The following is a 27,215-nucleotide window of genomic DNA, read 5'->3' on the forward strand; positions in this document are numbered from 1 at the left end:
ACCATCCATGGTCTTTACACATCAAATTACAATTCTCATCCAAAAATCCTAACAGTAAAACCTATGTTTCTCACATAAAAACATTTATTTGTTGGACAGGTGAGATGTGCCTGGCACACCTTCCTCCAAAGAAGCCCTCTTTTTCCCTAATGTGGGACATTGAAAAATTAATACCTGCCTTTTGTCATCTAGTGGTTATGGATTGAATGATGTCCTTTAACCCTGTTGCCAAACCTGTTGCCCCCAGAATACAACAAGGATGCCAGCCTGTTAAACCAAGCACGCCGTTGTCCGGGGACAGCCAACTGACCTGGAGTCTGCACGATCCTTTTCCATGTGGGAAGGCCACCTTCCCTTCCACACCTCCACTATTATTAGGGTTTTCTGGACCCAAGGGTAGGTAGGACGACGACCATGTCCAGCTTGAAGCAGCTCGAGGAGCTCGAGACCTTCGCCCATTGTCCTTTTAAAAAAAACATTTATTTGTATGTAAGTACTAAAGCCAAATTCAGAAACAAAATAATTTGAGGCCTCTGTAGATCCCTCTCTGGTTCTGAGAATGGCCCTGGGCAGGGAAGCAGTGAGAGCTATTCACTGGGAACAATAATGATGGTAAGTCTATTATGTTCAGCTGTCTGCCCTCTGTTGAGAAATGGGGATTTCCCCAACTATCACCACTTGCCCTGACCCCTCACACACTTACCAAGGACACTTTTGCTTATGTCATTCCCTTAGGGAGTTCAAATTACCAGGCAATTAAATCCCAAGATGTACACATGTATGGCTGATTTTGAATCAAGGCAGCCTTCCTGATGCCCAGTTATAGGTCAGAAATCCAGTATTGTCCCTGAGGTCGCTCTGGGATGTCCCCGACTTGACCAAGCACAGAGCTCCAGTTTATTCTTCATTACCACACCAGTATATGTCACACCCAGTAAACAATCACTGTGTAAGAATTCTAGCGTAAACTCTCCTACAGATCCCTGGCAGAAGGTCAGTGGGGGTTTTTCCTCTGGTGCTTGGCTGACTCAGATCTCTCCTCTCCCCATGGCTGCCTTGAGGAGGCTGAGGCTCCAGGTTTTCAGGTTTCAAAATAAATTAGCAGGAATCTGAAGCCATGCCAATACCGCCCTCCTGCCCGCAGGCGGCTGGGTCCCAGTGGGAGGTCTCTTAGCAACCAGGCTCAAATCAAATATTTGGGCGTCTGGACACATTCTGATTGGAATGAGCTCATGAACAAAAACTTCTCTTTCCCTCAACCCAGCTACTGAGGGTAATGAAGAGATGCTGAGCCCCTCAGTTGCCTCCCTGTCCTGGATGAAGCTGTGACTCACATGGAACGTTAGCTGAGAGGCAGTCCAGATGGGCAAGCTGGAGATCTGACTTCTATTCCTGGCTTGACATGTATCCTTGGACAAGACACTGGCACTTCCTCATCGCTGTGTCTACATAAAGCCTGGAGTTTGAACCCGACCCTCTGCAGGCACCCTTTTCACCAGAAATTTGAGTGTTTACAGGCTCACAGGAGGGCGGGAGCTCCGGTTCAATTCAGAAGTGAACCAGGAGGAAGGCTGGTTGGGGGTGCTCTCCTCCTCCATCTGCCAACTCCTCCTCACTCCCAGCTTTCCCCACAAATGACAAGCAGCAAGTGGGAGAGAGAAGGGGGCCAGTGGGTGCTAGCCAAGGGAGTCACATCTGTCCCTTTCCAACCCTGAGTCCCAGGTTTATGCAATCAATGCCAGTACACCTGGGAAAGACTAAATACACCAAATTTGGCTTCGGATGCTAATTCAAAATGATATCCCCAAGGACAGGGGAGGCTTCATCCCAGCTTTTATATCTGTAAGATGGAACTTTTAAATTCTTGTCTCTTGACCTCCCGAGAGATGGACTGGTCAGGGCTACCCTTCCTCCACCAGCACAGCCGCTCCTCCTGTCCCTGGATGTCTATCATAGTTATCAATCAAACCACCACGTTGGCCACTCCAGTGGCTTATTTCTATTCACAGAGATGTCTAACCTCCTCACTGAGCCCCAAAAGGCAGAAGCCATGTCTCATAACTCTTATGTCCTAGTCACCTAATCCACAGCCCCGGGGGCAACTAGTGTTAGATCCTAAGGGACACATTGAAGTTAATGAACACCCAAACCTCCTGGGCCGGGGGATGCTCAAACAGGGCAGCATTAAGAGCTTTTGCTAATAGAAAAGGTCATTTCTTGTTTCAGTGGGGATGAGAAGTCAGGGGGCGGCGAGCAGCGTAAAGTGCCTGGGCTCCGGAACAGCACCACTGGTTTGCCCCAGCTGCTCTGTAACTCCTGGGCAAGTTGCATAGCCTGTCTCAGTCTCCATTTCCATCAGGAAAATGGAAATGCAATAGTATTTATTTTGCTAGATTGTTCTAAGAAAAATAAATAGTAACTGTAATGCATCTAACACAAAGGCAATCAATAAATAGTAGATCTTATTGTCGTAGTGACCTTTTCACTCAATCATCTGATCATTAAGTGAAAGCATATTGGGGTTACTTAGTTGTTCTGATTACAAAATTATTTTAGTTATTTCTCTTAAAAGCTGAAGAGTATGGAATAAGGTCATCAAGTATTGCAGCTTCTATGACCTAAGATAAATCACATTGTCATTTTTAAATCATTTCTGGATTTGAACAAATAAGTACATGTGGCCACAGTGACTGATAGAGCATTTACTAAAATAATTTTTGTCCAAGGAAATATGAAAGTTAATGATTAGGATTTAAAAGTGACCCTGAATTCCATATTCATGACCTCTTTACTTGAACTTTACTCTGGGAGACTAGGGATTAGTTTTTGTTGATTTTGTTAATATTATAGAAAATGCCAAACTTCAAGCACTGAAGGACCTATTTCTGCCCTGGCTGGGTAGGTCAACTGGTTAGAACATCATCCTTATACGCCAAGACTGCAAGATCCTCTGTCCCTCTCTCTCTCTCCCCCTCTGTCCCTCCTTTTCTACCTCATCCTCTATCTCTCAAATCATCCAAAATAAAATAAAATAGAGAGAGAGAGAGAGAGAGAGAGAGAGAGACTTGACCAGTGAGGTTCAGTTGGCTGGGATTCATCTCACAAAGCAAAAGGTCTCTGATTCAATTCCCAGTCAGGGTACATGCCTGGGTTGCAGGTTCAGTCCCAGGTCAGGGAGCATATAAGAGGCAACCATTGATGTTTCTCTTCCGCTTTCTTCCTCCCTTCCCCTCTCTCAAAAAATAAGTAAATAAAACCTTAAGGGGAAAGAAAAGGACCTACTCCTTCTGAAATAATCCTGAAAAAAGGCTTGACAATAAACACATTTTATCCTTTTCACTGTCACCAGCAAACCAAGAAACCAACATTATCTATAATAGCCCTAAACTGGAACCAGCCCAAGTGTCCAACAGGTTGGAACCAGGTTTCCACAAACAAGAAAATATGGTACTTTCACTTAAGACCAAGATTCTAGTCAAAATAGAACTAAAACCAAATAAAAATGGTTGTATTGATGTAACAACCAGGTTTATAAAATAATGAAAGGGAATAGGATCTTCTGAGTGGTAGAAGCTGTTACAAAGATTCAAGCTTGACTCCCAAAAGTACATTTTATTAATATGTTGCACTTGGATTAAGTCCTTGGTTATTTTTACAAAGTAACTTTTTCTCCTACTCAATGTTTATTGAGCATCTACTATGCACCAGGCATTGTTGGGGAAACAATAGTGAAATATATAAATTTGCTATCCTCATGGAACTTACATTCTAGTGTGGGACAGAGATAATAAACAAACATGTTATTGTACCACTATACAAAAAGAAAATTTACACTTATATTTTACAGCCACACTGTCAAGTAGCTAGGATGTAATGAACACATCTTCTAGTTGAGGGAACAAACTTGGCTAGTAAGTGACAGACTCAGGATTTCAACCTAGGTCATCCGGTACTTTCACTTCTGGCATTGGCAGACTAATTCAAATCAATCCTCCACCAAAGACAACTTATAAAGTTGGGCGAGATATTTGTTTAATTTTCTTAAAAGCATCAAAGCAATAAAAAGAGTGAGAAAACACCTGCCAAATCGAGAAGAGTACAAACCCAGGAGAGGTTAGTCAGCCCACAAAGCTTTTCTCCGAAGGCCTTTGTCAATCTGGGAAAAAAAAAACAACTTTGACAATAAGATCTTGTTTTGATTGCCTCACTAGGCCAAAGCCCAGAGGCTGCCAAAATTAGGAATTCAGATAAACCACTCTCTATTTTAAGCTCAGGGTGGGGGAGAAGGAGAATGTGGATCCCTCAGGTTTACAGGTAGGTTCACTTCATCCCTGAGTCCAGGGAATCTTAAATTTTACACTTGGATTAAGGTGGTTATAGGAGGGAAGTGCCTGATCACCTGGCAGACATGAGTGAAAAGCCTCTCTAGAAGGATATTCTACCATTATTCACATATACGTACACACAAACATGACATGTACCACTTAATGATGGGGATACATTCTGAGAAGTGTGTCATCAGACAAGTTCATCATTATATGAACATCACAGAGCACACTTACATATGCCTAGCTGGTACAGCCACCCACTCACCCAAGTGATATGGTCCAGCCTATTGCTTCTAGGCTTCAAGCCTGTAGAGCATGTTACTGTAAAAAACAACAAGAGATTAAATCAAGCACAGGAGAAAATAATGCAATCAAGAGATGCAGTAAACAGGAAAGCTATGAGGCCACTGCTGGAATAACATGGCATACTGTTTTGCAGCAAACTCTTTTCTTTTTAAATCCTTACCTGAGGACATGCTTTTATTACTTTTAGAGAGAGAGTAAGGGAGAGAGAGAAACATCAATGTAAGGGAGATGCATTGATCAGTCTTCTCTCATAGATTCCCTGACCAGGGATCAAACCTGCAACTCTTTGTTGTGTGGGATAGATTTCAACCAACTGAGCCACCCAGCCAGGGCAAACATTTTATATATAAGTAAAAAGAAAGCACTCTAAAATAATGATAAAAAGTACAGTATAGTAAATACATAAACTAGTAACATAGTTGTTTAATATCATTACCAAGTATTATGGACTGCACATGATTGTATGTGCTATACTTTTATACAACTGGCAGTAGGCTTGTTTACACCAGCATCAGCACAAGCATGTGAGTAATGTATTGCACTATGACATCACAATGGCTACTACATTACCAGGCGATAGGAATCTCTTAGCTCCTTTATAATCACATGGCACCACTCTCAGGTACACAAGAGGGGACCCCCAAAAAACCAGAATTATCTTCTGGAGGATGAGCCCCTTGTAGTACAGGCTTCCCCCACTAGATGAGTGTTCTAGGAACCCATTTGTCTCAGTGTACCAGCTGGTATTGTGAGAGGCTGCATTTGGCTTCAGTGATTTTTTTTTTTAAGACTCTTTCAACACATTTGCCCATTTCATGATGAGTGATTTACGAGCACACCAGCCCACACTGCACTGAGTGTTCAGCAGATTTTGACCAAAAACGACATAACTGCATGCCCCACCATCCCTATTCATCAGATCTTGCCCAGGGCGACATTGTTTGTTTCCCCCAGATGAAAAAAGGTTCTCGAAGGGAAACATTTTGCAGATGTGGAAGAGGTGAAACAAAAAACGGCAGAAGCACTAAAAGGCATCAAAATCGATGAGTTCAAAGACTGTTTTGAGCAGTGAAAAAAATGTCTTGATGGTTGTATTGCTGCATGTGGAGAGTACTTTGAAGGTGACTGAAGTTTAAACATGTAAGAATAAGTACACATTTTTTATAAATAAATTCCGAGGCTTTGTTTTGGGTCCCCATGGATGTGGTTCTTTATTGACTAAAACATTGGTATGCAGGGTATGAATGTGTGTGTGTGTTTACATGACAAATGCTTATGAAGAGAATTGAAGCATCCAATAGGACATTATGAGCAAAAATAGAAGAAACAGCCAAGAGTGGAAACAGGCCCACAGAAACTTTAGAAATGGGAATTCTCAGATGCAGACTATAAGACAACTCTACTTACTATATTCAAAAACATAAATGACACTTGTAAAGTTTCACAGGCTAGAGACTACAAAAAATGACACAAAAAATTTTTTAAAGAGCCAATACAAGTTCTTAAACTGGGAAATACAATCATTGACATTAAAGAACCCAATGAATGGCTGCATTAGCAGATTATCACAGCAAATGTGAGAATGAGTGAAACGGAAGATATGTCAGGAAAAAAAACTATCTAGAATTCAGCTTGAAAAGAAGAAAAAAGAAAAATATTAAAAAGAAAATACATTTTAAAGGTCTAACCTACATTTAATTTGGCATCCAGAGTGGAAAGATATATTGGAACAAAGGCAATATTTGAAGAGATAATAGCCAGGGACTTTCTAGAACTGATGACTGACATCAACTCACAGTTTCAAGAGCCCAACAAATCCCAAGAAACATGAGTGTGGGGGGAAAACCCACACTCAGGTGCAATGTAGAGAAACTGTAAACAATGAAAAATAAAGTGCAAACTTGAACCTGGGTCATCTGCAGCTGAGTTTGGCTTTCTTCCCATTTTTCTGGAGGCCTGAGCATGGGACCCACTATTTTTCCACTTGCCTCTCTCTTCCTGGGTGAGTGACAATCTACATCAGGTTTCAAGTGGCCCCCTTTTTACATGGGCAGAAGCACCACTTGTTTCTAGAACATTTCTAAATGCTACAACAAGTTAGTAGTGATCAGAAGAATGAAATATGCTATTTAAACCAGTGGGCCAAGAAGAGTGAATTTTTAAAATATAAAAGCAACAAATTAGCAAGGGCCGGGTGCAAATAAGGTGACAACAATATAAATTACAACAGGAAGTCATACATTAATTTGTGAGTGAGTGATTTCTCACAAAGTGAGGTCATTCTACCAAGCACATATCAGGACTATTAACTAAGCAGAAAGGGCTCAGACTGACAGTCTAGCTCACTAGGAAAAAGAAAAACTCCATCTAGTCTCTTTAATCTTCTCCCATTTTAATGACCTGCTACAGGTTCTAACAATATAAAGATTATTTAAATTTAGGGTGAAGACAGGCGTACAGGAATTTGCAACGTATTGAGTCCGTTCAAGAAGTGTAACCATGTGCTTGGTACTAAACACCAGCCCTGCAGAGCATGGATAAATGCCCATGACCCTGAAATAATCACAGTGCTATGGCACATCCCTGCATTCTACACCAGAACAGCCTTCCTGGGGTCTCTGGCTTTGTCTCCAACTTATAGAAACCCTACCTTCCTGCTCAGGGGAGGGTATGACATAGTTGAAAGATCACTAGACCAGAAGCGAAAATATGAGATTCTGAACTAGATGGTCCAGGTTCAGCCCTGTCTCACTCCCCAGGCCCAGTGCCTCAGAAGCAAGTTAAAGAGATTAGAACAGAAGAAACCATGGGGGTGCAGGGCTGGGTCGGGGTGGACATATTCTGCTAAATCTCTGGGTGGTGGTGAGCTGTGCAGGTCAAAACAGCCCCAGGCAGTTCTGACAGGTGCAATCTGGGAAGCAGCCAGTGCACAAAGCAAGATTCCCCACGTCCCAGGAGGAGGAGATGTTCTGCGCTGTCCCCTCCATTCTCTGTATTTCCCCTCCCCTGCTTCTGTTTCTGCCTCTGTCAGAACCTGAGAAGTGGAGCTTAGACAACAGGTCCCTCTGGCTCTGGTCCCATTCTTGACATGTTTAGTCACCACAATGGATAAGTTGCAAGCCAGGCTGCCACCCCCAGAGCCACTCTGTGGCCAAGCAGATCCCATAACAAGCTAATTAGTGATCGGAATGCAGTTGCTCCAAGCAGCTTTATCACCAATCTGAGCTGACAGCAGAGGGACATCCACAAGACTGTCACTGGCCGTCCCTCATTCCCATTAGTGTCTGTCTCTGTCTATTCTTCCCTGTGGCCTTTACTGCCCTCACTTGCCTCAAATTCCAGCCTGTGGCCCTATCTGATGTCCCTTGTTACACCAGGAGCTTTGTATTAGAGCGCTCACACGCTGCACATAAAATGATACCCAGAAGTAATCCCCTTCATTTTGGGGACCCTTTATGGTTTCTAAGGAGTGTTCATAGTATGAAACCTCAGGTATGAGATGGTGGATTGCATGGCCTTAAGATAATTTGGGGGTTACAGCCAAGTGACTTGTTGTCCCTTTAAGCAGTTATATAAATCTTTCCTATAATCGTTGGCTGCAGCCCTACTGGGAAGCATGAAACAGCCACCTCCCAGACTAATCTGTGCCTGGGAAGAATACCCATCTTCATTGTCCTCAGATGTTCACAAGGTGACGTTGCCGCTCCATCACTGTCCATGGGTCACACACTTTGGTTGGCTTTGCCAGTTGTGAGGGTGAATTTACCCCAGTTCATTCATCTACATCCCTCATTAGCTCCCTGCCCTGTGGCCAGTGGTGGATACTTAGAGAATGTGTGGCTGTTGGCTGCAGCCATGGAAAAGAACAAAGCTCACTGGGTTAGACCAGGACAAACCTGTTCTTAATGTGCAAAGAACAAGGAGGGCATATGTACCTGCCATGCAGGTATCCTTAGCATTTGGCAATTCTGTAATTACTACAGGCTCAAATAACCAAAAATTACAGTCTGGCAGCCCAGACTCAATTGAGCCTACAGATAAGATTGGTTTCAGTCAGAGACTGTTTTTGTTTTAAGTTCCAACATTTAAAATGCAGGTGATTTTATACAAACATCTGGATTCCTTGCTGCTATTGAAAAATCAGAAGCTATAGCAACACTTCTGATGAGCTGTCATCACTTGGGGCTGAATAGTCCTACTTGTTGAGACAGGGTACTTCAATCACCAGAGTTCTACCAGATGTGGAGCCAGGTTTTTTGTGGGACCTGAAGCTTATGTAACTTGGGGGCAACTTCTCTAAAACAAAAAATCAAAATTATAACTCTAAAATTGCTAGGACTCCTTCAAGGACCTGAGCAAGGGATGGGTCTCAAAGCTTATAGGTCATGACCTTCCACAGTCAATCTACCTCAGACTCCCCACCCGCAGCCTCTGGCTTCATTCATCCCCTGCCCAGTGCCTGTGTGTGCTGACCGCCTGTCCTGAAAAGCATCTGAGTCTCTGACCTCTTGCCTACACCATGTAGCCAACAGTTCCTGCCATCATTCCTCCTCTTTCCAGCACTGATTTCAAGTATAAACACAGATGGGCACTGGCCCCTGCGGCAGGCCCCACCCTCCCTAAAACTCTAGTAACTAAAATGAAGGGCAGCTTCATTCATCTTAAAAGATAGTAAAAAGAGGAATTTGCGCTGTACAATCCCCTCTCTTTTGCCAGGTTAAAAGGAAAGGAGAGTCTAAGCCTCTCCCTGCAGTCAATATAGAAAGTAACTTCTCACCATCACAGAGCTCTATGAACTGCCCAGAAAGAATATGGGGAGGACACCAGATGTCTGTGAGGTTGACAGCCTGAATTCCATTCCATCCAGGGTGCTCATTGGCTCACTGATTGTCCATTGGTCTCCAAATGACTTTATGGGGAGGGTGGGGGGATAGAAGGGAGACATGCCAAAAAAATGTTTTTCAGATGGTGGTAAACTGTGTTGCCATAATTAGATTAGAAATGAGATAATCATCAATAGTTACTGAGCACCTACTATGTATTAAGACTACCTCCTGTACGCCCAGAACTGTGCCAGACGGCACACAGTGGCTGCTCTGTGGGTACCTGCAGTCTAGTTTCAGAAAGACACCCATAGAAGACAGTTAAATGACTGGGAAATGTCATAAAGACTTATAGGAAACCAGAGGCCAGATTGGGAAGATGCATCTGGAGTAGAGGTGACCACAGGGGCCCTGGAAGTGCAGGGAGCAGCACTGAGGAAGTTTCAGGTGGCAGAAGGATTTGGGGGACCAGATGGAGGAGTCTGGAGGGCCAGAGGATGAGCTGGGAGTAAATAGAAATAAAAAGAAGAGGAGGCAGGGAACCCCCATCAGGAAGGGACTTGAATTCTAGTTAAAGATCTTTGGATTGTCTGACTCAGTGATAAAGGATAATAAATATAATAAAAATGCATATTAGCAGTGATTTTCAGCTTACTGAAAATAAACATTGTAACTTAGTTCCATTTCATTCTTACTTGTATTGTGTTGGCCAGAGAGTAATTTCAGCTTTTTCTGTATGATGGCTCTAGTATCACTTAGTTGTCTTTAACTTCATTCAAAAGAATTTTGTTAGATTGTATTGTGACAGCTGTCATATCAGCATGGAATTTTTAAAAACCTATCATCAGAAATTGTGATTTTTGTGTAGGTATTTTAATATTGAAGATGGAAGGAAATACACAACATTTTTGCCATATTATGCTTTATTATTTCAAGAAAGGTAAAGACGCAACTGAAACACAAGAAAAGATTTGTGCAGTGTATGCAGAAGGTGCTGTGTCAGAAGTGGTTTGCCAAGTCTCATGCTGGAGCTTTCTCACTGGACAGTGCTCCACAGTTGGGTAAACTAGTTGAAGTTGATAGCAATCAAACTGAGACATTAATTGAGAACAATCAACATTATACCATGAAGATTATAGCTGACATACTCAAAATATCCAAATCAAGCATTGAAAATCATTGGCACCAGCTTGGTTATGCTGATTGCTTTGATGTTTGGGTTCCACATAAGTTAAGTGAAAAAAATCCTTCTTGACTGTATTTCCACATATGATTCTTTACTTAAATGTAACAAAGACATTCCATTTTTAAAACAAATTGTGACAGGTGATGAAAAGTGGATCCTTGACAATAATGTGGAATGGAAGAGATCATGGGGCAAGCAAAATGAACCCAAATCAACCACACCAAAGGCCAATCCTCATCCAAAGAAGGTGATGTTGTGTATATGGTAGGACTGGAAGGGAATCCTCTATTATGAACTCCTTCTGGAAAACCAAACAATTAATTCCAACAAGTACTGCTCCCATTTAAGCCAACTGAAAGCAGCACTCCAACAAAAAGCATCCAGACTTAGTCAACAGAAAATGCATCTTCCATCAGGATAACTTAAGACTGCATGTTTCTTTGATGATCGGGTAAAAACTGTTACAGCTTGGCTTGAAATTCTGATTCATCCACTATATTCACCAGACATTGCACCTTCAAATTTTCATTTATTTTGGTCTTTACAAAATTCTCTTAATGAAAAATATTTCAATTCCCTGGAAGATTGCAAAAGGCACCTGGAACAGTTCTTTGCTCAAAAAGATAAAATGTTTTGGCAAGATGGAATTATGAAGTTGCCTAAAAGATGGCAGAAGGTGGTAGAGCAAAATTGTTTAATAAACTTATTATTGAAAATGAAAAATGTGTCTTCTATTTTTACTTTAAAACTGAACTAACTTTTTGGCCAACCCAATACTCTGCATTACACAAGACAGGTTTAAACTAGAAAATGTGGAAGACAGTGTAGGGGAACTCACTGAGATCCAACATGGCTCCAGCCACAAAGGTGTCTGGGAGATGTCGGACTCTCCGTGGCTCTTTGACTCTATAACCTCACATTTGGCTGACTACCCTTAAAACTGGAAAGCTGCCCAAAGACCGATGTTTTTCCCCCAGGAAGGAGGTTAACTGCCTGATGTTACTTTTTAACTTTTCTTTTAACTTAGTGATATATTGTTCTTTCAGGAGATCCACACAACTACCCCCCATCTGGTTTTGCTATTAATCTCTTGCAGTTAGTCCCCTTTTCTCCGCTGCCTTGCGGCATACCTCTTCAGGGGAAAGGCTAAGGGAGTAAACCCCGACAGAAAATCCGGAGCCGGAGTCCCTAAGGCAGTTTGACGTTGTAGTCAACACCGGCAACTCCTGCGGGGCACCTGAAGCCAAGCTGTATTGACTCCGTCTTTCCCTTGGACCCTTCAGCTGCGAAGAGAGGGGGGGTCTGCTGCATGGGCAACAGCAGACCCTCCATATCACCCTGCCCAGGCTCTGTAGCTTCAGCTTCACTGGAGAGGACACTCCAGCGTCATCGCAAGATGTCGATTCAACACGGGAGGAGACAGATACCGTGTCACTCCCGAGTCGGACTGCACAGCCATTCTCGGCGGTGCAGATAGACTCTTAAGAAGCTACACCATCGTCTCTCGAGACGGACAGCTGCCGACGACGACGAGTCCCCTTTAAAAGGGGACCGTGTATTGGAAAGGGTGTGGATTCCTTCTGCCCTGCCACCACTGGGAGCAGCTGCCTTGCCTGTTTATGTAAGTTTCTCTTATTAAAGCCCTTATGATTTTCAATAAGACTATTGGTACGTGTCAATTCTTCAGAATTGATCCTAAATTTAGACTTTTGAGGTTTTTCCCCAACAGATAGCAAAATCTAAAAGCTGTAAGTCATCAACTGGCTATAACCACTGTTAACATTTTGGCATGTGTTCTTCCTGTTTTATTTCTAAACATTTTTTTTCAAAAATGACACAAGTATATCTATTTTTACTAAACATATTATGAGACTTTCCTCATGTCAAGAAATATTCTTGGGAAACATGATGCTCCCCCCTACTAGCATGTAGGCATGGAATTAAGCCACAGCTGGGCCCTCTGCCTCTGGACCACGGATCCCTGCAAAGTGAGTGAGCTTCAGGCCTTTGTGAAAAGGTGTCAGCCAGATCTGAACATTCTGCACAGTGAGGAAATGTGTTCCCTGAGGGAGTGGGTGGAGAGCATGGGTGAGGGGTTGGGGAGTAAAACACCACCTGCTACTCATAAAACTGAATTAGAAGAAAATACCAAAGAAGAGGAAAACAGACATTAGGAAGGTGGAGGAAAACATAACGAAGAAACCATCATGGGAGGAAAGCAAATCTAGAAAACTGACAATGAAGGTGTGCTTAAACCACACACTGATGCCCCTCAAGAAATGGGAGATGAAAATGTAGGGATAACTAAGGAGATGATAGATCTGGCAAATGATTTAAAAAAGTGGCTGCCACAGTGAACTACAGAAAGCCATTGGCTTGTTCACAGATGCCACTGAGCTGAATCCTCACTTGGCCATTCTGTATGCCAAGAGAGCCAATGTCTTCATCAAATTACAGAAGCCAAATGCTGCCTTTCAAGACTGTGACAGAGCTATTGTAATAAATCATAATTCCGCTCAGCCTGAGAAGTGGCGAGGGAAAGCACACAGACTTCTGGGCCACTGGGAAGAAGTGGCCCATGATCTTGCCCTTGCATGTAGACTGGATTATGATAAAGATGCTAGTGCAATGCTGAAGGAAGTTCAACCAAGGGCCCAGAAAATTGCAGAACGTCAGGGAAAGCATGGGTGAAAATGTGAGTGTGAGTGATCAAAGAAAGAATGGAAAGTGTTAAGAAGGCTCAGGAAGAACCTGAGAGAGCCCAGAGGGAGGAAGAAACCAGAAGACAATCAGAAGCTCAATGTCTGGCTTCCAGGTGACTTTCCTGGGGGCACGCCTAGAATGGCAGGAATGCCTGAGCTCAATGAAATTCTTAGTTGATCCAGAGGCTGTCATAGCCACGCAGGATCCAGAAGTTATAGCAACCTTCCAGGATGTGGCCCAGAGCCCTGCAAAAATGTCAAAATAGCAGAGCAACCCAAAAGCATGAATCTCATCAGTAACCTGTCAGTCAAATTTGGAGGTCAGATTACACAATGGGTGGTATTAATTCAGATGTTGTCTTACTAGGAATTACAAACTTTAAACACTTTTAAGCCTTAAAAATATTTAAAAACAAATGAAAATAAAAGGATGTGTTAATCCCTACATTTTTATTTACTTATAAAAACACAATGTTCACTGGCTGCTTAGTATTCCACTTTCTTGATGTATCATAATGTTATTAATGATTGTTCTCTGTTGGACATTTAAGTTGGCTCAAATTTTCTTATTATAAATAATGCTGCAGTGAACATCCCAGTCTATATAGATCAGTCTCTACCTCTACAGTCACTTCTTGATGTGAAATTATTATAGTAAAGGGTATGAGTATTTTTAGGACTCTTGATATATACTGACGAATTGTTTTTTATTTTAAACGATTTTACCAATTTACACATTCAGCATGAGTACATGAAAGGGCTTGTTTTTCTTCAAATGTATCCTAGAGTTATCTATTATTTTTTAAAAATCTTTACTAATTTGATAAAAAATGGAACCAGGGACTTCTGGACAAGATGGAAGTGTAGACAGACATGCTGTGTCTCCCTCCACAACTAAGAAGGAATACAACTATCTCAAAACTAGATACAACCAGAAGTTCCAGAAAATCAAGCTGGATGGAAGTCCAACAAACAAAGATATAAAGAAGAAATATTCATCCAGACAAGTAGGAGGGGCGGAGTCGGGGCAGAGACGACACGGTGTGGTGGTAGCAGCAGCAGCAGCAGCAGAAGGCTGACAGAAAGCACAGTTACACGTTTTAAAAAGTCAGGAGGGACACCTGGTATTGCGTTCCCAGCACCTCACCAAACTGCACAGCTCATGGTCCCAGCACTGGGGAAAATCAAGCCTCATTGCTTCTGACTGTGCAATCCAGTGGGGGTTGGAGTGGAGGAAGAAATTGCTGGTCTCTCAGCAGTCTCCTTGTTTAAAGGGCCCCCACAGTCCTAGAACATCCATAGACCCACCCACTCTGGGAATGACGGACAGGGCAACAGCTCGAGGGATGCCAGTCCCATATGGAAGTGGAAGAAGAGCCTGGAAAAGGGACGAGTGCTGGGCAAGCAGCATTGTTCCCTCTCAACCCCTCCACCACATACAGCACCACAAAATGGTGAAATAGCTCACCCTGTACTGACTAATTCCTAAGGCTCTGTCCCTTCCAATGTAACAGGAGTGGCAGCTCTACCTGAGACACAGAGGCAAACAAACACAGGAGCCTGTCAAGATGAGAAGACAACTTCTGGCCAAGATGGAGGCCTAGGCTGACATGCTCCATCTCCCTCCACAACTAAGAAAGAATACAAGTACCACAAAACCAGAAACAACCAGAAGTTTCAGAAAGTAAAGTTACATGGAAGTCCAACATATGAAGTTATAAAGAAGTGGTGCTCGTCTGGACGGGTAGGAGGGGCACAGCTGGGGTGGAGAGATCAAACTGTGCAGTGAGGGTGGCGGGACGGCAGCGGGATGGTGGCAAGCACAGACACCTGTATTTAAAGGGAGGTGGGAAGTGCCTAGGGAACACCCCTGACTGCAGACCAAACCCATCTGCCCGCGATTCCAACGCCGGTGAAGGCAGACCCCTATTGCCTCAGACTGTGAGGGCCAGAGGGCGTGGGGACAGAGGAAGAGGCTCCTGGTCTCTCAGCAAAGACTGAATGGCAGGAATCCATCTTGGACACCCCCCCCCCCCATGCAAAACACCGCAGTGTGGTGAGAAGGATCGCCCAGTTTGACGAGTGCACGGGGCTCCACTCCCTATAGTGTAGGAGGTGTGACAGCCCCGCCCAGGAAGCAAAGGTAAACACAAACAGTCAGGATGGCACAGATCATGATAGAGATCCCAATCACACAGCTGATCAGACAGCAAATATATGATCTAATGAAGCGGCAGATAGGAAATCTTTCTGAGACACAGTTCAGAGCTTTGGTTATATGAATGCTACAGACCTAACAGCAGATCTTAAACAAGATGGGGAAGGAATGAAGGCTAGTCCTGCTGAAATGAATGAAAACACATACAAAACTAGTGGTGAGGGAAAGAAAACCAGGGATCAAATCAACAAATCAGAACATAGGGAAGGAACAGTCAACCAGTGCAGAAAGAGGGAATGAAAAGTGAGGAAAATGAGGAGAAGCTCAGAAATCTATGGGACAGCTACAAGTGGGCCAACATCTGAATCATAGGGTTGCCAGAAGGTGAAGAAGAAGAACTAGAAATTGAAAAATTATGTGAAAAATAATGAAGCAGAACTTTCCTAACTTGGGGAAGGAAATAGACTTATAGGTCCAGGAAGCATTGAGAGTTCCAAATAAACTGGACCCAGGGAGAACCACACCAAGACACATTATAATCAAAATGTCAAAAATTAAGGGTAAAGAGAGAATCTTTAAAACAGCAAGAGAGAAGAGAGAATTATATACAAAGGGGTCCCAATAAGATTCTCAGCTGATTTCTCAAAAGAGACTCTGCGGGCAAGAAGGGACTGGCAAGAAATATTCAAAGTAATGAAAAGCAAAAACCTACAACCATGATTACTCTATCCAGTGAAGCTGTCATTTAGAATAGAAGGGCAGAGAAAGTGCTTCCAGGATAAAGTAAAACTGAAGGAGTTCATCAGATCCAAACTCCTGTTATATGAAATATTAAAGGGACTTGTTTAGGAGAAAGAGGATCAAAACTATGAACATTAAAATGAAAACTGTATCACAACAACCAACAAAAGAAACTAGGGAATCAAAACAAAGGCAAATGAAGTAGGCAACGAGAGTGGGAGAAGAATTATAGGTATGGGAAACATTTTGGGGTGAGGTCAGCGGGGAACGGGAAGGGGGGAAAGGGAGGGAGATGGTACAGGAATTAAGAAGTATAGTAGGAGGGAGTGGAGTAGACAGGAAGATGTTGAGAAGAACTATATGCACAACCAATGGGCATGGACTAAGGGGGTGGGACAGCTGGAGGGAAGGGGATCACTGGGTGGATGGGAACAAAGGGAAAAGAAATTAGGACACCTGTAACAGCATAATCAATAAAGCATATTTTAAAAATGGAATCACATCTAAATAATCATTTTGGTCACTTGTGTGTTTGAAATTTTTGCATGTATTTTTATATCTATTCCTATGAATTACCTTTTGCTGATTTTTATTGGTGCAAAGCACTTATCATTATACATTTTTAAAGTTCTTAGTATATTTTATTGCTGCTTGTTATGTTTTAATTTTGCATGATATTGAAAAAATATTTTACATTTTATATAATTCAGAAATTGTTAATTTCTTCCACTGATTAAAAAAATATATATAGTATTTTTTTTCTGTTCTGAGATCACTTACATTTTCCTTTGGATTTTTTTTTATGGTTTCACTTTTACATTTTCCCCTAATCTGGAATTCATTGTGACATGCATTCACCTTTGATGGTGAAAGTAAATATAATTCAAGACTTCTTCTAGGTAGTCTATTTTCCCACCATCACTCACTAAATAATTCATTAAATAAATTAATCCCTTCTTCAATGGTTTATAAAGTTCCTTTGTCACATACTCTTGTTGTGTGTTCTGAGATCAGTTTCATGGCTGGCTTCTCTGTTCTATTTATCTGTGTTTTACTATTTATGCCTTAATTGCTGTAATTTTACAATATGCATATGAGAACTTTTCATGGTTTTAGAGATCTTTCATGCATGTGCTTTCATAAGTAATTCTATTTGTAAGTAATGACAGTTTATTTCTCTCATTTCTTTTTTCCTAGTTATTACTCATGTAAAAGAGAGTTAGTCATATAAAAGACAAATGTTCTGAGAAAGATGTCTGGACTAAATCTAAGAAAGGATCCTATGATTCCAAGCCTCTTCTTTGGAGAAAAAAAAAATTAAAATAAAAAGTGTGGTCTGGTTGTTATAGTGGAACACTCATTGATTTGGAAGAAATGAAAATTATATAGTAGTGAAATCTTAACAGAAGCTTGCTTTGTTTTTTTTGTTGTTTGTTTGTTTGTTTTTAATGGAAATGTGTGTTAACCTCAAGGAAACCTGAATCTGTAAACAAAGCCAAGCCTAGGAGGTAGAAAGTTATCATATTTGGAGCTTTACTTTCTTACAGTGAAACCTCCCGGGATGAGCAATGACTCTGTAGAACTGGAAATGAATTCACTTACTCTACTCTTGAGAAACAATTTTGTGAATCACCGGCTTTATATTGAACTTGGCCTAATAGGGCTCAAATTCTTCTCTAATGCCCAACTGGAATGCCGACCACCTACACAGCATCCTAAGTATGGGATCAACTGTCAAGGATTTAGGGATATTTGGTACTTCATCTAAGTTTAAAACATTGCAAATCACCCTGACATGTAGCCTTTGCTGTCATAATAAGTCACATGGCAGCTGAGACCACCAGCCTACTTGATCAGAACATGGTGCCAGTGAGGCCCTGGTCATTTATTCTCCCTGCATGCCCACTCAGCTAGCCATGGGAAAGGAATTCACTGGTTCACATGCAACTCTGAGGAAGCTGTGAGTCAGTATAACCCATGGCCATCACTAGGAAACAACCAAGGTGGCCACCTCTAAGATAGAGGTGAGTCAGTCTGCCTCAGCTGCTCAGTTTGAACTCTTGCAGGACAAGGTCTGAGCTTTATTTATTGCCGTACTATCAACAGTTGGCACTTGATAGTCAGTCAGTACATGCTTCCTGAATGAATGGATGGATGAATGAATGAATGAATGCATTGCAACGTTCCAAAGACAGTCTGTTACCAGGGACTGAGTTAAATAGTAGTGTCAGTTAAACTCATGATCTTAACAATTTGGACATTTGGACATGACCTAACAATATGAGTCCTTTGATCTAGCTATGTATTTTTGAAAAACCCAAATAGGTAAAAAATTCTGTGTGGTGAGCAGCATCACGTTCTCATCTTTTTGGAGCAAGAGAGGCAGCCTTGCATACTTTTCTGTAGGTGAGTAAATAAGCACCGGATAGGAGGATCCAAGATGGCAAAGGAGTAAGTGGAAGCTACACTAACCACCTCCCATGACCAATCTGGAATTACAACTTAATTGTGGAGAAATCATCTGGAATAACCAACTGAACACTAGCTGGAGAGAAGTCTTATAACCACAGACAGACAGAAAAGTCCACTTCATCACAATGTGACTGGTAGGAAGTGTGGATATGTGAAAGGGCTGGCTGGGCTCCCACAGGTGGCAGCAGAAGGGACTGAGAAACCACTCAGCAGCCAGGGTACGGTCTAAACCCCCAGCTGGGCTTCCCAGCCTACAGCCACAGAGCAGAAAGTAAGATAGCATGATATCTCAGACAAGGGATTGGTCTCCAAAATATATAAACAATTTATACGACTCAACACCAAGAAGACAGACAACACAATTTAAATATGGGCAAAGTACCGAAACAGACACTTCTCCAAAGAGGACATATGGAGGGTCCATAGGCATATGAAGGATGCTCAACGTCACTAGCCATCAGAGAGTTGCAAATAAAATCCACAATGAGATACCACTTCACACCGGTCAAAATGGCCATCATCAACAAATCAACAAACAACTTGTGCTGGCGAGGATGTGGAGAAACGGGAACCCTAGTGCACTGTTGGTGGGAATGCAGACTGGTGCAGCCACTGTGGAAAACGGTATGGAATTTCCTCAAAAAACTAAAAATGGAACTGCCTTTTGATCCAGCAATTCCATTGCTGGGTTTATACCTGAAGAATCCTGGAGCCCCAGTTCAGAAGAATCTATGCACCCCTATGTTCATAGCAGCGCTATTTACAATAGCGAAGTGCTGGAAACAGCCTAAGTGCCTGCCAGTGGATGAGTGAATCAAAAACTATGGTACATTTACACAATGGAGTACTATGCAGCAGAAAGAAAGAAGGAACTCCTACCATTTGCAACAACGTGGATGGAACTAGAGAGAATTATGCTTAGTGAAATAAGCCAGGCAACCAAAGACAAATACCATATGATATTTCTAATACAATAAACTAATGAACAACACAAACAAATGAGAAAAATTGAACCAGAGGCATGTAAACAAGGAGCAGACTAACAGTGACAAGGGGGGAGGGGGGCCGGGGAGAAGGGGGGTAAGAAAGGGAAGGATCTAGTTAAGGAACGTGTATAAATGACCCATGGGCATGGACAATGGGGTGGGGATTGACTGTGGGAAAAGGGGTGGGCGGGGTGGGGGGAGGCAATGGGGGAAAAAGTGGGACAACTATAATAGAAAATCATTTTTTTTAAAAAAGGGGGAGTAAAAAAGAACAGGATAGGGAAGAGAGGCTATGCATGGGAGCAGGTACACAGATGCATCACTGAAACTAACACTGCTCTGGGAAGATAGACCCGTGTCTGATTTTCTTTGCATTTTCTTTGGGTTGTGTTTTCAAGAAAATGGATGTTCCAGAGAAATGTCTAAAAATGAGAAAATTGGCTACATCTAACCTTCTTTTCAGCTCTGAACTTGTATGAATTTGGGACAGCTTGACTTTACTAAAAATGGCTATGATTTAAAAAAAAAAAAAAAAAAAGGCAGTCCTGAGCAGGGGACCAGCCCTCTTCTATCATGACGAGTTGGTTTTCCTTCACTCACAGCCATTTCATCGCTGCTTTATATGCATGGTTGGTATGCACATGACACCGCTGCACAGCAGACACTGACCATTATTAAAGTACTGCGGGTACAGAAATGAAGGATTTTAGAGACCAGTCAATCTTCATTAAATCAGAACGAAGACTGTTCATAATCTGATTTCAACTTAATCGCAGTATTTTTTAGAAAAAGATGGCAACCTAGGTGAATAGTAGGCTGCCTCGAAAGGGAATAGTATTCTCCAATAGTGTGAAAGTAGGGGGCCACTTGAATAAACGAGGAGTAAGACAAGTACCTATTATTTATTGTCATCTGGAAAGAAATGCACCTAAGGCACCAAACTCACGCAAACCAGTTTACTTTTAACAGCCCTGGTCCTTGTTTATGTTATTCACTTGTCATATCTTTAAAGAAATTGTTTTCTAGGTAAACACAGGAAAGCTTCAACTCAGTCACTGTGCATTCCACATCAGAAGTGTGAGCTTAATGAAACTGCATTACAGATTGAAATTCATATTTTTCTGATTTACCATAAAACCTGGGCACAGAGCCAGCCCTGGTTACCCGCTTCTATAGCCATCGTTTTGTTGGTTCTATGAGGCTGATTTTTAACCTCAATCTGATTTTTCCCTTGATCCCCAGGCTCCTAGGGCTGTATTCTCATGCCCCCACACCCTGAGCCGCTGTAAACTCACAAAAATTCAAATTAATTTCAATATTGGCTTAAGTGAAAGAAGTAAATCCCACAAGGAATGGATTCCAGAAGCAAAGAGGAATTTTTTAAATTCTCCTGTTATTCAGATGAGCCCACAGGCACCTGCTTTACCCCTGTGGAGGACCACAAAGCAGGAGAGACTGGAGGTTAGGAAATCAGACTTTGGTACTAGATAGAAATGGGTATTAACCTCAGCTCTATGTATGGTTTAACTTTTCTGTGCTTTAGCTTCCTCATCTGTGAAATTGGTGAGGATGTATATAAAGACCTGGGCCCACTGCCCAGGACATAGACAGACTCATGAAATACATAAAAGCCCTTAGCAGCAGCAGCAATAAAAAATTCCATATGAGTAGTCTTTAAGTTCTTCCATTATATTAAGAAGCGACAGAAAAATAAAATAAAATTGCTTTTCCATTTCCCAGCTGCTAATATGTAAAAAGAGCTTGGAAAATGCTTTTATGCAAAGGACAAAGATAAGTTAAAATATTTGATAACCCAAACATCCATTCCATGAATTAGACCTCCCACGTGGGAACCAGCACTTGAAACAGCACCGTTCTCTCCGGAGAACTGTGTGTAGAAAGCAAATGGAAACTAGGACAGTCCCGGTGGATTGTCCAAAAGCATAAAGCAATTGCTGGAAGCCTGCCAGACCCACTGACTTAGAGGAATGACACCCTACACATGCGGAAAATGAGCATTTCAGCCACAGCTCCGTGTGAGGGTGGGAATGGCATTGCTACCTTATAACACAGCTCAGCCCCATGGCAGAGCCAGGAGCCCCTCCTCTCACCCCATTCCCAGGAGCCCAGCCAGATTTGACAATGGAGCAACTAGACAAATTTCATGGACACATTGGCTTTTGGACTCAACTCAAAACACACTTTCCTCAAAAAAGGTGCTACAAATAGTTGTTAATTTATTTTTTTCTTCTGATCGGGTCCACCAGAAACTCCACGGTTAATGTTGTGTCGCTAATGGGGTAGCCCTGGGTTTGAATCCTGAGGCCAGTGGCTTGTTTTCTCAGTTGTAGTAGTTGGGCAGCAAAATAAAGCATTCCCATGCCTAAGTTTCCTCATCTATAAATTGGAAATAATAACACTTCTATCTTATTGCATAGTTGCAAGAATTAAGTGAGTTCATTCATATAAAGCATTTATTGAGCATTAGCTGTCATTCCCTTTATCATGAAGACTATGAGGTCACAGAGCAGGATCTCCAGAAGGATGACAGCAAGGAATTTTGGCCTCCAAGGTGAGTGAGGAATTGTACAGAAACCCTGTGGCAAAGAGGAAAGACTTGGGGAGCCAGCCTCCCAAGGCAGCTGTTCATTGAGGACTTCATGTTCCAGGTACAGTGCTAAGTAAGAGCCTACTCATCTCTTCTTCTTCACAACAAAGCATTAAGGGAACTAGTATTGCAATCATTATCACCTCTAGTTTGCGCACAAGGAAACTGGGACCCAGAAAGGCAGAGGACGTTATTTAATAACCACCACTGGACTCATTCTCTTTTTCTACCAATACATCTCTTTAATGGCCTCCCTTCAGGTCTGTGCCCAGAAATTATAAGTTGCCTTATTAAGAAGAATGTTTCTCAGTAACTTTCAGGTAAAGAAAAACACCAACCATCTTCACATACAGAAGAAAAAGACTGAAAAGATGGGCCCCAGTTATAATCCTTCTCTTTCTCCAAGAAACATTTATTTTCCAGAGGATATAGGCAATGCCTCCTGGGGCAGGAGCCTATTTTGCCCCTTTCTCACTAGAACATTCTCTTCACACTGCCACTCTATCTCATTGGTTCTTGGATCCATTTCTAGTACCAAAGACAAAGAAATTAGGCCAAGAGCACAGGTGGGGTAATTGCTGTGGTATCGGATGGGAAGTTGGCACTGATATTTCTATGGTTTGTGAAAACTGAGTCTGCTTCTACTTATGAAGACAATTAAGAAAGGAAGACACCTTCATTGCACGGGAGCCTTCAAGGGAATAGTAATCAGTTACCGCCATGCTAAGAGACAAGGAAGAAACCTGGTAAATGCTTAACCACTGGGGTGGGGTGGGGTGAAGAAGGGTTACCTATGGGTGGTCACCATGACTTTTTTATTAATCAGGACTGGAAAGTTCAGCCAAGAAAGGTTGAATGGAGTTGGGGTGGACAGATGGGCAAGACCATCTGAGTGTGAAGGGGAAGCCCCATCACCTGTAGGGAAAGGAGGAGAACCAGTCTCAGCGCTCCCCTTGAGGATTTCATGTCAGCAAGAATGTCACTGATCAAAGAAGAGAAAAACAGATGAGCAGCAGATATGTTGGGGATTAAAATGCATTAATAGCCAGTTGATATCAAAAAAAATGAAGAAAGTAAAAATCCTAGGTTTTTGGTGTCCCACAGCACATCTGATTTACCGAAGTTAGCAAACACACATTAAACACCTACCAAGGGCCCAGCATGTGGGGTGTTTGCAGGAGTTTATCATCTGCAAACTTGTGATTCACCTGGGACAGACAGAATCTTCTTCACTGGACAGAACAATTCACCTTAAGGTCAACTTCTGCTTTGAGGCAGAGGTGTCCTCTCCAGCCAAAGTTTCTTAGAAGTCAAATACTTTGCTGTGGAGGTGGAAGTCTCTAAACTACAGATTCTGAGGGAGTTCAAATGTTGACAAATGGATATATTGTTTTCTCCTCATGGATATATTGTTACTCTTCTTGTGGTTTAATTTGCCTTTTAATAGTTTCCAGTTGTGTGCATTGCCATGGCTGCAAAGAAAACATCTTCAAATCCTTGAGAATCAAATTCAAGTCAAGTCAAGAAACTTTTTCCTATTTAATATGAGAACATTTGTCCGGTAAGTGCCCTGGCACCCAGTCAGAATTCCCCTCATAAACTGGAGAATTTTTTAAAGGCAGATTACCATAGGTTGGACAATGAAATGGCTGCCTCTTGCAGGCTTTATTTATTTAGTTAGTGAGTTAGTTAATAAGATATTTTCATTCCTCAATGCACGTCACAAAATCTACACCAGATTTGCAAGCATAAGTGCACCAGAAGTCCTATGTATAATACTAACAAAAGTTTCTTTTTCAATAAAAAAGAGCTGGTCATGTATGTACCTCATTTATTTAGGATCATTTCTATTGGTAAAATACTCTACATTAATAGTAATATAATTAATGGAGAAAATGTTTTATTAAAGAAAATTTGCATTTAAGTATTTGACATATGAAGATTACTCTATCAGATCTCATAGCATTCTCAGCTGGCATTCAGGGGGTGGGGGGCAAAAATAGTGAAATCCTTGCCATTAAGTATCTCAAACCTGTACATGGGACCCAAACTATTCTAATAAATACAGCAAAATACTATAATCCTTAATTTAGAAAAACACTTCCTAGTATTACTCTTATTGATAATTAAAACTAATAAAATTAAAGGCTCATTAAAACAGACGGCTTACTTGGCTTAAAATTATGTTTAATTTGATCTTTTAAGTAGTTGCCCAAGTGGAGCCATTGGGCACTTTATTTGGTTGAATTGTTGAGTCAATAATTTATCTATCTACCTATTCAGCATTTATTGAGTATGTGTTATTGGTTAGACACCAAACTAGGTGTTGAAGACTTAGCAGCAAACAGGTAATCCTGTGGCTTGTTCTGACGGGTGGGTTATGGCAACCTTCTTTGTAATGAGGTTGAGGTAGTGACTGGAGTGCATAGAACAATGTTAGGATAGTTTCTCCATGGCTTAGGGTCAGCTGGGTCTGAAAGATGACTGTGTCAAGACAACATACAAATGAGACCATCTTCTCTCTTATCAGCTTATTCCAGCCTTCTCTGACACAACCTCTAATACTATAAGATTATCCTATTTCTGCCTCTAAAAGCTCCAACTTTCCTCCTGGTGTTTTGACTCAGTGAAATCCCTCTCTGAGGACCAAACACCACTTAATGAAGCCCACGGCAGACCAAAGTTATCCTGTAGTTTAGGCCTTTCAAGAGGAAATTCAGATTGTTCCTTTGGGAAGGGAGAGATATCCAGAAGGGACTGTCCAAGGAGATGTCAGGCTGCCCTGGTTCAGCTCACTGCTTCCCACTTCCTGGTGCCAGAGCCATGGTCTTCTTAGTCACTAAATCTATTAGCAAAGGCGCATTTGAGAGCACACTGTACTTATGAGGACCCTGCCTTTGAAAGTGAATTGGCTACTCACTATTCTTCAAGGTCAGTGAAAGCTGGGTCCAGCTTGGAGTCTGGAGACAAATTTCAGTGCATCCCCAAGGCCCCTCTCCTTCCATTCTTCCATTGGAGCTCCCGTATGAAGCTCTCAGCTGCATGTTATCAGTTCCTTGCAGCTGATAGTATTAAGCACCTATTATGTGCAGGAAGTGTGCTTGAAAGCTGACAGATACAGAGCCCCTGATTACGAATGGGGGAGATTGATGAGGAAATAATCAGGCACGATTTTTATAGGCTCTGTAAAGAAAGTATATGCCAAATTCTGTGGGAGTGCAAGGGAATGAGTGACTACCTTCTGAACAGGTCTTTAAAGGGACAGGAGAATTCTCTAGGTGGGGGTTGGGGTTGCAACATTCCAGGCAGAGGGAACATCAGAAGTGAAAGAACAAAGATGACAATGAGCATGGTGTTGAGGGCAACCAACATCAGCTGTGTCTTAGTCCATTCAGGCTGGTATGATAGAATACCATAGATTGGGTGGCTTAACAAAAGAAATTTACTTCTTACAGTCCTGGAGGCTAAGAGTCCAAGATCAAGGCACCACAATATTTGGTGTCTGGTGCGGGCCCCCTTCCTGGTTCATAGATGACTGTCTTCTCCCATGTCCTTGCATGGTAGAAGGAGGAAGGGAGCTCTCTGAAGTCCCTTCTATAAGGACACTAATCCCATTCATGAGAGCTTCACCCTCATGACCTAATCACCTCCCAAAGGCCCCCCTCCTGATATCATCACCTTAGGGTTATGTTTCAATATATGGATTTGGTGGAAGGTGAACACAAACATTCCATCCACATTCTGTTACTGTGACCACAATGTGCATAGCGGGATGTTGTAAGAGAGGAGAGTAAAGACAGCAGTGACACATTCAAAGGCTCTGTATGTGACATGCTAAATGATTACACATACTACAAATGAGGAAACCGAGGTTCATCATTATTACACTTGTCACTTAAGTTCACTCTCACAGGAACTGGATTTGGAGAAGAAATCTACCTTTCTCCTTCTGACTAGGGCAGAAATGAGGACACAGTAACTAACCCAAGGCACAAAATATTGAAGTCTTTGGTGAAGCGCTTGTCCCAGCAGCCTGCTCCTTACGCAGCAGAGAGCAGAACCACCTTTGGGAGATTCTTGTTTTCATACCACTCAGCCCCGTCACCAGAATGGCGTGGAAACCCAGGTGCTCCTTGCCATGGGTCCCATGGAGTGAGGCTAGTTTACAGCTTAATGCCCATCCCCTCCATCTATAGCCCTCTCAATGGAGAGCTGGCAGCTTGCATTGCACGACTTTGCAGGCCGGGACCAAAGAGAACCACTTCCTCTGTGCTGGCTCTTACTTCAGATGACTAAGGGCTTACCAGAAATTATACCTCAGTTTCTCCCTGTATGTCACTGGTGCCTTTCAAGCTGCTACCTTGATGCTGGAGCGCAGGAGTGAGTCTGCGTAGGTCAGTCTGTGTGTGGGTTCTTTAAGAGGAATTGCTTGGGACTCCAGTGGCTTCTACCACTGACTCAATCCCTGATAGCTTTTATAGCTGAAGTTGTGGGGACTTATCTTTCTGGCACTGGAACCCTGGGCTGGGGGGCCTGATGTGGGGCTGGGACTCTTTGTTTCAGAGATATCCCTCCCGAATTTTTATCTACCACCTCTGGGTGTGAGACTGGTCTGTTCCAGATCTTTGCTCCTCCTACCAGACTGGATGAATGTGGTTTCTTTAATTCCATAGTTGTCAGACTTCATTCAAGTTGATTCCTGATGGTTCTGAGTGAGGGTTGTTCTATATTTTAGTTGTAAGTTTGAAGTGGTTGTGCGAAGAGGCGAGCCATATCTGCCCATGCCACCATCTTGACTGAAGTTCTTCTTACTTTTATCATTACACCTCTAAAGCATTTGTGACCACCAAGCCACCTCCTGCTCTAAGTTGTTGAGAGCACAGTGCTCAAATCCTACCTCCATCA

At 42.3% G+C, this 27,215-nt stretch overlaps 1 long non-coding RNA gene and 1 pseudogene across 1 annotated transcript in view; both read left to right on the top strand.

Moving 5' to 3' along the window:
• The window catches only part of LOC150019605 (uncharacterized), a 66,135-nt gene that overhangs the window by 12,447 nt on the left and 26,473 nt on the right, over positions 1 to 27,215 (top strand). The window lies entirely within an intron of this gene.
• Positions 12,578 to 26,606, top strand: LOC150019607 (hsc70-interacting protein-like; annotated as a pseudogene).

This window comes from Furipterus horrens, unplaced genomic scaffold (genome assembly GCF_987537825.1).
Source record: "Furipterus horrens unplaced genomic scaffold, mFurHor1.1.pri manual_scaffold_2, whole genome shotgun sequence".
NCBI classification, from domain to species: domain Eukaryota; kingdom Metazoa; phylum Chordata; class Mammalia; order Chiroptera; family Furipteridae; genus Furipterus; species Furipterus horrens.